Genomic DNA, 10606 nt, shown 5'->3' with positions numbered 1-10606 from the left:
AGCCACTAGCCACAGGCAGTTGTTAAGCAACTGAAATGCAGCTAGTCCAAATTAAGATCGACTGTAAATGTAAAATACTCACTGGATTTCAAAGACAAAATAAGAAAGATATAAATTATCTCAATTTTTTGTATGTTGATTACATTGAAATTACATTATTTTGGATATATTAATCTAAAAACACATGTCAGTCAGTCTCACTATTTCTTTTCATTTAAAAGTCCTTTCAATTGTGTTTGCTAGGACATTTTGTATCACATAAGTGGCTCACATTATATTTCTGTGGCGCAGCAGTATTATGGAATTGCTGGTCAATGAGTAAATTTGCAGAGGTCACAAGACCTGCTGACGGGCCTAATATCTGGCCCTTGTGCATTACACATCGCCAGGCTCAGTTAACTGATATAACTGTGCAAAATATTACAGGGAAAAGCCCAGTGGTTTCCTGTGTTTGCTAATGTGAAGATGAAATAATGTAGTGTATAGTTTTCAGTGAAGGTTAGTCAGGAGGGTTAGTCTTTATATTAGCGGGTAAACTTCTTGTTCACATCCCCTGGGGCAGTCAGATGGAACTTTAATTTACTTCATCAGATGATACAGTAACACACTGTGAACAATGAAATGAAATCTAATGCTCATCTCTGCTGCATTTTCTTTTCCTCAGAGCAAGATGGAGCAAAGTGTCATAGAGTTCTTCTGATAGGAACATTTCAAAAGCAGTAATGGCACTCAGAATATTACATGATAGTGTTTCAGTAAGAAATCAGTACAATTGGTGTATTAGTCAACTGATAATGTATAAAGCTTAAACTATTTTCTAGGCTTTATAGCAGTGGTGTCTTGCATAAAATAATACTTACGGATTTAATTTTTATTTTGATGCTGGTTTTCAGGTTTCTAGAAACTAGAGCAAAAAGGGCTAAGAATGGGATGTACATCCAAGTAACTAACAATACATTGAAGCTTGATATGGTCTATGCTGAAAAGATAGTAATCTATTGATGAACCAGCAATTATCCCCAGCACAAAATACAGTTTCTATTTGTTCTAACATCTTTTTGTTTTAGGAAAGAGCATCATATATGTGTGTGCACACACACACACGCACACTCACACATCATCAACATACATAGAAAACCCTGATATAACAGTTTACAGTGCTTTCTCAGCTTCCTTATGCTCATGCATGTCCTTTGAGGAAAGCATTGTTGTTCTCATTTTACGGAATGCAAACATTTATCGAGCACTTACTCTGTACCAGTCACTGTGCTGAATCCGTACATGCGTGACACCACTAAGTGTTCTCAACAGCCTTATGGAGTATATATTACTATTATCTATACATTATAAATAAAGAAATCAGGGTCAGAGCAGTGCATTAAGACGCTCAGTGTCATAGTAAGTGGCAGAGCTTTAATCCCAGACCATACAAAGGGACTCCAGGGTCTCTGGTACTCTTCCTTCAGTTACATAACTATTTGCTCGACAGACTGGGCCAGTGGAGGAGAAGCAGACTCTTAGGAAGATGAGAGAAAAAAAAGGTAAGAAAACTATACAATGAATCATTAATTCAAGGAGGCTTATTAGAAAGCTGGAGTCTGAAACTGAGTCAGTGGTATAAAAAGCCAGGACACTAAAGAATGAGTTAACTTTTATTGAACATATAAGTGCTACATATTTTATGTGCACCATTTAAATTAATTTAATCTTCATAGGAATTATAAAATAAGTACTATAATCATCTCCACTTTAGAGATGAGGAAACTGTGACATAGAGAGTTCAAATCTCTTTACCAAGCTTATATAGCTGGTAGCTGGGGGAGCTGAAATTCAAACCCAAGCTCTCTGGATACAGGGCCTGTGTTTTTACCTATTATACAGTTCTACTAGCCACTCTCGTCAGAATACAATTCAGAATGCAAGTGTCCTTTGATAGATGATTGGATAAAGATGTGGTACATATACACAGTGGAATATTACTTGGTCATAAGAAAAGATGAAGTACTGCCATTTGCGAGAACATGGATGGATCTCGAAAAAATCATGCTAAGTGAAATAAGTCAGATAGAAAAAGTCGAGAACCATATGATTTCACTCATGTGGGATATAAAACTGAAAGCAACAAGCAAACAAGACAAATAAACAAACAAAAAATCATAGACACAGATAATAGTTTAGTGGTTACCAGAGGGTAAAGGGGGGAGAGGAGATGGTAGAAAAGGGTAAAGCGGGTCAAATATATGGTGATGGAAGGAGAACTGACTCTGGGTGGTGAACACACAATGTGATATATAGATAATGTATTACAGAATTGTACACTTGAAACCTATATAATTTTATCAGCCAATGTCACTCCAATACATTTAATAAAGATAAAAAATAAATAATTAAAAAAGAAGAAAAAATTACATCATTAAAATATTTTATTATAAAACAAACATTTAAAAAAGTTTTAAAAAATACAATTTAGCCCATTTTAGAATAAATAACGTGTTTCCCAAAAAATAAGACCTAGCTGGACAGTCAGCTCTAATGTGTCCTTTGAAGCAAAAATTAATGTAAGACCCAGTCTTATTTTACTATAATATAAGACCGGGTCTTTATAATATAATGTAACATAACATAACATAACATAACATAACATAACATAACATAACATAACATAACATAACACTGGGTCTTATATTAATTTTTGCTCCAAAAGATGCATTAGAGCTGATTGTCTGGCTAGGTCTTATTTTCAGGGAAACATGGTACATGTGTACCTCCATACCCTTTAGAATGAATTTTTATTCCTTCACTGTGTGTGTAAAGTGAACTGTGTTGGAAGACCAAGATATTGTCTTACCTTCTGCAAAAGGAAAAAGTTCCTCAAAATAAAACCAGTCATTCTCAGAAAGCATGAAGAAACAACAAAGCAGGAAGACTATCTAAGAAAATTCAACTGTCACTATGCCATAGACAAATCACCAAATTATCTACTCTCCCACATTATTTAGTGTATTTAGATTGGGGCCATGTGACTAGTTCTGGCCAGTGGGCTATGAGCAGAAGTGAAGTGTATTTACTATTTGTGGGCTGAGGCTGTACAAATCTCATACATGACTCACCAGTGCCCTCTCTGCTTTCTATGGGTACTGCGGAGGCTTCCTCTTGCAGATGGTGCGGCTAGAAATTGGTAAAGGCTCTACAGCTTATGTCCCTGTGTGAATGCATAGAGTACAGTCTCCTTCGATCCATGTTGGATATGCAGTATGGGAAATAAATTAACCTTTACTATGTTGTCATTGAGAATTTGAGGTTCTTTTGTTACTGCTCCATAACTCAGCCTATTCTGACGAGTAAGTCTCTACAAGATTACCTATTGCCTCTGTATGATGTTAGACCACAAGGAGAGGGAAAAAAACAATGCATCCGAAGCCTGGAATCTGCTCTAATGTGATTTTCAGAATTATCTTCTTGACTTATCAAAAGCTTTCAATCTCTATCACACCTTTTGCTCACAGTGTGTTCTCTCTGTTCTTCCAGCAGAATGGGGCAAAACCATAGCATCTATTCAAGTTATCTTTGACAACACTCCCTTTGCCTGGATTTGGTCCTTCCTTTGAAACAATTTAGAATTACTAGGGGTTTTCAGGCATTCTCTCTTTCCACTGGTTTTCAACCAACATAGCAGAAGTAACAATAATGTCAGCAAAACTAAACACTCCAGAAAATTACAGAAAACAACGGCTGATTTTATAGCTGCTCTGCTTATCCTAAATGGCCAGGGTAGCTTCTTTTGCTAAACAGAATTGCTAGAACCTAGAATTTTGCCCGAGGGATAATAACTTATGTTATGAAGATCTAATCGCATAGCTAATAATAGTAATTAAATATAGGAAGAAAGTTGAGAGACTATGTTGATGGTGTGAGTCTTCATAAATGCTGGCAATTTCTAGAGAATTTTCCTTTTACTGATAAACCATTGACTCTACTTGAATCACTCAGTATTAGACCACATACCTTTGTTTCTCATCCTGTGCTTTCTTGACATCTACCTGCCACATTTTATTAAGAAACCTGAAAGGAGAATGGAGATAATTTGAATTAGAGGCCTACATATTTAAAGGGGAAAATATAATTTATTGATTTAATTCTACTTTGCCTTGAGAGCACATTTCAAAAATTACTTTTACCTTTATTCTCTCAGTTCATTTCCAATCAAGCCTTAGAATGATTTTTTAAAGTGACAGTACAGACATCTCTTTCACAGTAAGGCAGGGAGTTAAACCTTAGTTACCTACAGTTACACTGAATGACAGAATTTTGACTCATACCTCAACTTTGTACAAAACATGGAATTTAATGCGTTCTATTTTGGGTGACACTGGAGTTTATTTTTAGCACAGAAAAAGGTAGTGATTTCAGGAACACAATGCAACAGAGACCTCTATTTGTCCACTGATATCCATTCTCCCTCTGTTCTCCCATAGGAATAGGATTTGTAGCTGGGCCTCTGGCTGCCCAGAACAGAGTAAAATGTCCCTACCTCCCTTGCCATGAAGAATGGCCATGTTTCGAACAAAAAGATGTAATTAAAATATGTGACAGATTTTAGGAACTTCAGGGGACAAGCAGCAAGAAACTGTCGCCATTTCTTCTTCTTTTTTACCCTTCCTCCATTCTGCTCCTTGAAATGTGAATGTTTTGGGCTAAGAGCGTGAGGGCTATGCTCTAGAGTTTGGTGATACAGTGACCTGGAAAGCACATGAGCTGCTGAGCACTTTTCAGAGTACAGCTGTCAGTTCACTCCAGATTGCATAACTTTAGAATTTTGCATGAAAAGGAAAACAATGTCTATTTTGTTTAGGCCACTGTTATTTTGGGTCTTCATTACTTGAAGCTGAATGAACTTAAACTGGCACATGTGATCAAAGCAATGATCTCAGGGCAGAGCTCAGAGTCTTAGGTCAAATGCTTAGGATAACCAGCTTTTATCCTTAGGATAATGCTTCGGATAACTAGCTTTTATAGTCTACGGAGGGCAGAGGATGCCTATTGCACCTTAAGATGAACCTGAGATTAAGTCTTGGACGTAAGGTCTTGGAAATATCAAAACTGGGAAATTTCCATTTTAAAACTCCATGTTTTTGTCTCCTTAAAGATGGAGATTTTAATCATCTTTCATGCAAAAGCTGTTAGTTAGACAAATATACATGTGACATGAAGGATTTTCTGTCTTCATTTTCTTCATTCTTTTTCCTTCTCGGCACTGGTAGAAAACGGGTCTTTTGATATCATGCATCTATATGATGCTATTAGAGACAAAAAGGGAATATTTGGCTTATAGATGCTCAGCTATGTAGAGTTTGAAAAACCCAATCTACAACTATGGAGGAGCCAGGAAGAAATGTATGTATGGCCTTGATCGGGGAGAGCATGAAAACCAACAGGCCAGGAACAGCAGGGTAGTAAGGAAGCTAGAGGGAGATCAAGGAGAGAGAAGATTCACAGATGCTCATCTGAGGCTGACTCAGTATAGATCAAAAGTGATCAGGAAAAGTGAAGAGATATTAGATTACTATGAGTATTCCTGAGAGACTAATAAAATGTTTATTTTAATAATATATTCAGGCACCTTTGTCTTTCTGCTCAATGCTGTGAGTCATAGGAGAAGGGGGTTACATAAAGCCAAACATTTCATATAAAGTTGACATATTTGTGGAGGTGTGACTGGGGAACTGATTGGAAGGAATGTACATGTTGGTAAAATGAGAACTTGGGGAAATATATTTTTTAAGTGACTGATTTTAGACTATCCTGAGGAGGAAGAACTGTTACATATTTTTGTTGCATAGTTGACAACTTTGGAGAAAAATATGTGGGGACTTGCTCCAGGAAGATGAAAGAAATGTCTTCTTTGGGGCCCAGGTGACAACGTGTGGCATAAAGTTAGAGGGAGAGGAATGTTTTCCTACCTCAGCAGGAAAGCCAGCATCCTTCTCTTTTCTATCTTAGCAGTTTCAGCAACAATATCCTTGGCAAGAATTTGGCATTCATACATCTGGCATCCTGGGCAGTGGGGACTGCTCTCAGATCCTAGACAGGGAGAGCCGGAGCGTGAGAGGAAACATGGCAGACACTGGGTAAAGAATGAAACTGGACTACTGGTTTATGGGCACGTGAGGCTTCTCTTTGCAGACCTCCTAGAAGGTTGGGGACATTGTGGGGTAGGGCGTAGGAGTCTCCCTAAGAGGATGGGAAAGGTAGGGGTCTAAGGGTCATCAAAATCTGGACATATGGTAAATCATAAAGTAGCGGAATGGGGAGTCATCAAAGCAGTAGACTTAACATTTTTCGGACAAAGGGAAGGGTCTGTGCAAAGCCTGAGAAAAGTGAGGGCACAGTGTTTACTAAGATTTCTCGTTTGAGTAGCTCTAAAAGGGCACGTGGAGTATAGACACAGTTGACAACTGTGTGACAGAGACTGTGACTTTATATAGAAACGAGTGTAAGTGCCAGCTAACCAACTGACTGGATTAGCCCTAAGCTTCGTTTGCAGATCAGAATTCTGGGAAGACCCTGAAAGGGTTGTTATTTTTAAAAACAAAACCCGGCTACAGTTAATAGAGAATCTTATTATTTAGGTTTTAAAATATGATGTGGGATTTTTATAGCAAAAACAAATAAATAAATAAAATCCCTTTTGACATTTACAGTGTTTTTGTTCAGTATCAGTCACTTTTCCATTCTCAAACCAGCAAATTTCCTTCCATATACTAATAAGAGCAGTTTCCGTGAAGTACTTCTACCTCTGAGCAGTTTCTTTTGATATGACATTTCTGCAGACGCTACTATTTTCAAAGGTACAAGCTTGAAAGAATAGTTCAAAAAAAAAAAAAAGACAGTGCTTTTGTGTGGGTTGGCACATGTAAGGATTTTTTTTTTTTTAATCAGTCATAGGACTTTTGAAGTGGGTGGAAAGAACATATATTATAGTCTTGTGTACCATTCTGGAGGATGACAGGCAGCTTAATTTTAATAAACTAAGTTGACCTTAGAATGATGAAAGACATAAAAGCCCATTTTGATTTTAACTTGAGCAGGTAGATCATGAGGTAATCAAGAGAGTGTTCATACCATGGTTCCCCTAAAATAAGACCGGGTCTGTCATGCAGCGTCTCTGGTCCTGCTCCCTGCACAAGAACACAGGATATGGTGAGGCCAAAAAGGAGCACCCACGGAGCCATAGCCAGGGGAGTCATAGCACTATATTCTCGCTGGCGGCTGGATTGGAGACACAGGAAGCTGGCTCCACAATCTGCCATCCACTTCTCTGCCAACCAACCAATCAACCCCACTTGCTAGTCATACCACCATATTGTCGATGGTGGCTGGTTGAGACACAAAAGCAAACATCTGCCAGTACCCTAACAGGGGGTCTTCCTGCACCCCTGTCTCTCTGGCGGCTTGGTGAGACACAGGAAGTAGGATCCACACGATCCGCAATCCACCATGCACGCTTGCTAGTCCCAGGTACTAGCCGCAATCCGCCATCTGCTTCTCCACCAACCAACCAACCAACCAACCAACCAACGCCCCAACGTAGCCACGGCAGTTATATTAGTGGTTAATGGCTAACCACTAACAGATGATTTCCAGCTAGTCACAGCTGATGGCCATCTACTACCCGAGCCAGCACCTTTCCATGTGAGGCTGAAAGCCTGGAAACTGCTCTCTGGGACTTGTCCCCGCAAGGTCTTACATTAATTTTTGTTCCAGAAGACACATTAAGGCTTATTTTCAGGGGATGTCTTATTTTTTCATGTACAACAATCTACATTTATTCAAATACAGTCATGTCATCTTCTTCTGGAGCATTGTCACAACATACTAAATGCGTCCATCTGGCTGACAATCTTAACTGGGGCTTATTTTTGCGGTAGGTCTTATTTTCAGGGAAACACAGTAGCATCAGAAGCTGCCTACTTTTCTTTCGTGCAACCCCACTTCTGCCTCAGCATTCTTCCAGGTATAATGAAACAGCCCCAACTTTCATACAAGAAGTTCTTTGAAAAGCCTTATTGCTTCCCAAGTATCTTTCCAGTTCCATGTTGGAGACTCATACTTGATAACAAGTGGCTATTACTAGGGACATAATGGTAATAAGAAATACCAGTTCTCAAAGAATTTTCTTGTGGTTGTTGCCAAAATGGAAAAAGGCATAGCAGAAGTAGATAACAATCAATGAATATACTCAAGTAAATCAGTATTCTGTAATCTTAGGATTATATAGAGAAAACATAACTCTATTGTGGTCTATATCAGAGGCTGGCAAACTTTCCTGAAAAGAGTCAGATAATAAATATTTTACATTTTGTGGGTGTCTTAGTCTGTTCGGGCTGCTATAACAAAGTATGACAGACTGAGTAGATTATAAACAACAGAAATTCTCACGGTTGTGGAAGCTAGAAGTCCAGGACCGAGGCACTGGCAGATCTGGTGTCTGTTGAGAACCTGCTCCCTGGTGCAGAGATGGCCATCTTCTCACTGTGTCCTCACAAGGCAGATGGGGTAAAGGAAGCTCTGTGGGGTCTTTTATAAAAGCACTGGTCTCATTCATAAGGGCTCCACCGTCATGACCTGAGCACCTCCCAGAGGCCCCACCCCTAATACCATCACATTGAGGATTAGTTTTCACCACATGAATTCATATAGACTAGTATACTGCCAGCTAATCAATTTAGTGGGTTAGACCTAAACTAATCCACATTCAGTCCACAGCAGTAGGCCATATCGTGGCCCACTGCTTTGTTGCAGTGATTCAACTCAATTCTGGTAGTGAGGAGGCAGCCGTGGATGCATGAATGAATCGGTGTGGCTACGTTCCAAAGTTCTGATAAAAGCTTATTCGTGAAAACGGGCAGTGGCTCCCGTTTGGCCTGTGGCTGACTTTGGCGCACGCCTGGTTCCTGCTGTCTGAGTTGAACTGTATAATGATGAATAGCAACTATTAGTGAACGGTTCTCGATGTGAATGATCAGTTCTCACAAGTGATCTCAGGGCCTGTAACATCAGCAGCGTCTGGGGACTTGTTAAAAATGCAAATTATTATGCCTCACTCTTAACCTATAAATCAGAAACTCGGGGTGGGGCCCAGGGTTTTAAGAAACCCTTCAGGTGATAATGATGCTCCTTGTTTGGGAACCACTGCTGTGGGCAAAGCTTTTCTGGTTGAGAGAAGCAGAAATCTACCCAAGCTAGCTCAGATAAATATCTCACTGAAAATCAAAATAGTTAAGAGTAGCTGCTACAACAGGCAATCTCCAATACCTTGGTGCCGTAAGTCAGAAGTTTATGTTTTGCTTATGTCGCAGCCCCTTGTGGGTTGGGTGGCCTCTGCATTGTGGCTTTGCTACCTGGAACTCTTGGCTTCTGAGGTTGCTGCAGTAGAGGATGCGACAGCTGGAGGGTTGGATTTTGCACAGTATTTTTAAGTGGCAGGCTTGGAAGTGGCCTGTATCAGTGCCTCTTGAACTTGAATGTGCATCGGAATCTCCTGGGCTCTTGTGAAGACAAAGATTCTGACTTGGGAGCTCACAGGTGGAGCCTGGGATTCTGCATTTCTAACGAGCTGCAAGGCGAGGGTGAGGCTGCTGTCCTACAGACCACAGGTGAGAAGACAGGCCTCACCTCCTTTCCAAACATGTCCCGTGCCATTCGTCACTTGGCACCAGCCTAACTGCAGAGGGTGGAGGAACACAGTCTTCCCTTGTGCCCGGGAAGAGGGGTTAGTTTTACCACATGAGACTGCAATAAGCACGGTATGGAGTCAGGCTGGAAATGATCTCTGAGGCTGTTTAGTCCCCATGGCGGGCGAATAATGCCACCCCCGCCCCACAAATGTCTGCGTCTTAATGTCCTTAGGCTGGGTATTTTACCTTACATGACAAAAGGGGCACTGAAGATATGATTAAGGGTCTTGAGATGGCAGAGTACCCTGGATTATCTGGAGGGGTCCAATGTAATCATCAGGGTCCTTTTAAAAGCAGGCGTGAGGATCATAATGGGGACATAATGAGGGAGGCCATGGACAACAGAAGTAGGAGGAGAGAAAATATGATGTAAGATAAAGTCCCAGAAATGAATAGCATGTCAATGTGCTGATTTAGGGGGGGTGAAAACAACTTGTATATATATATATATATATATATACTTTTTTAGATAAAGATATGTAAATTTTTATTTACATCCCTGATGTTTTTCTTAGCTCAGATGACTAGAGGTAGGATTATGGGGAGGCTTTTTTATATACTATATATTAATATGTATGGTGCGGGAGGCTTCCTGTGTACTGGCTCAGGTTGACTTGAGCGTTTCAAGTCTATTGCTATAAGCATGTGGCCTGAAGAAGCAGTTGTGTTCCTTCCTGCCTATGTCTTTTAGGGAGCAGGGCCTTGGCTCTTGCCCTTAGGGGAAGCCAGCTCTAAGTTGTTAGTACACAACGGGGACATGGCTGTTGTCACCTCTGAGGTACTGCCCGTTAAGTCTGGACCCACCTGTGGGAATTCTTTGGTTAAATGCGCACCTCTTGTCATGAAAGCTGTGGGTTTCATCTCTTTGT

Source organism: Rhinolophus sinicus, linkage group LG06, assembly GCF_036562045.2.
Source record: "Rhinolophus sinicus isolate RSC01 linkage group LG06, ASM3656204v1, whole genome shotgun sequence".
Taxonomy (NCBI): domain Eukaryota; kingdom Metazoa; phylum Chordata; class Mammalia; order Chiroptera; family Rhinolophidae; genus Rhinolophus; species Rhinolophus sinicus.
Note: the sequence above shows the minus strand (reverse complement) of the source record.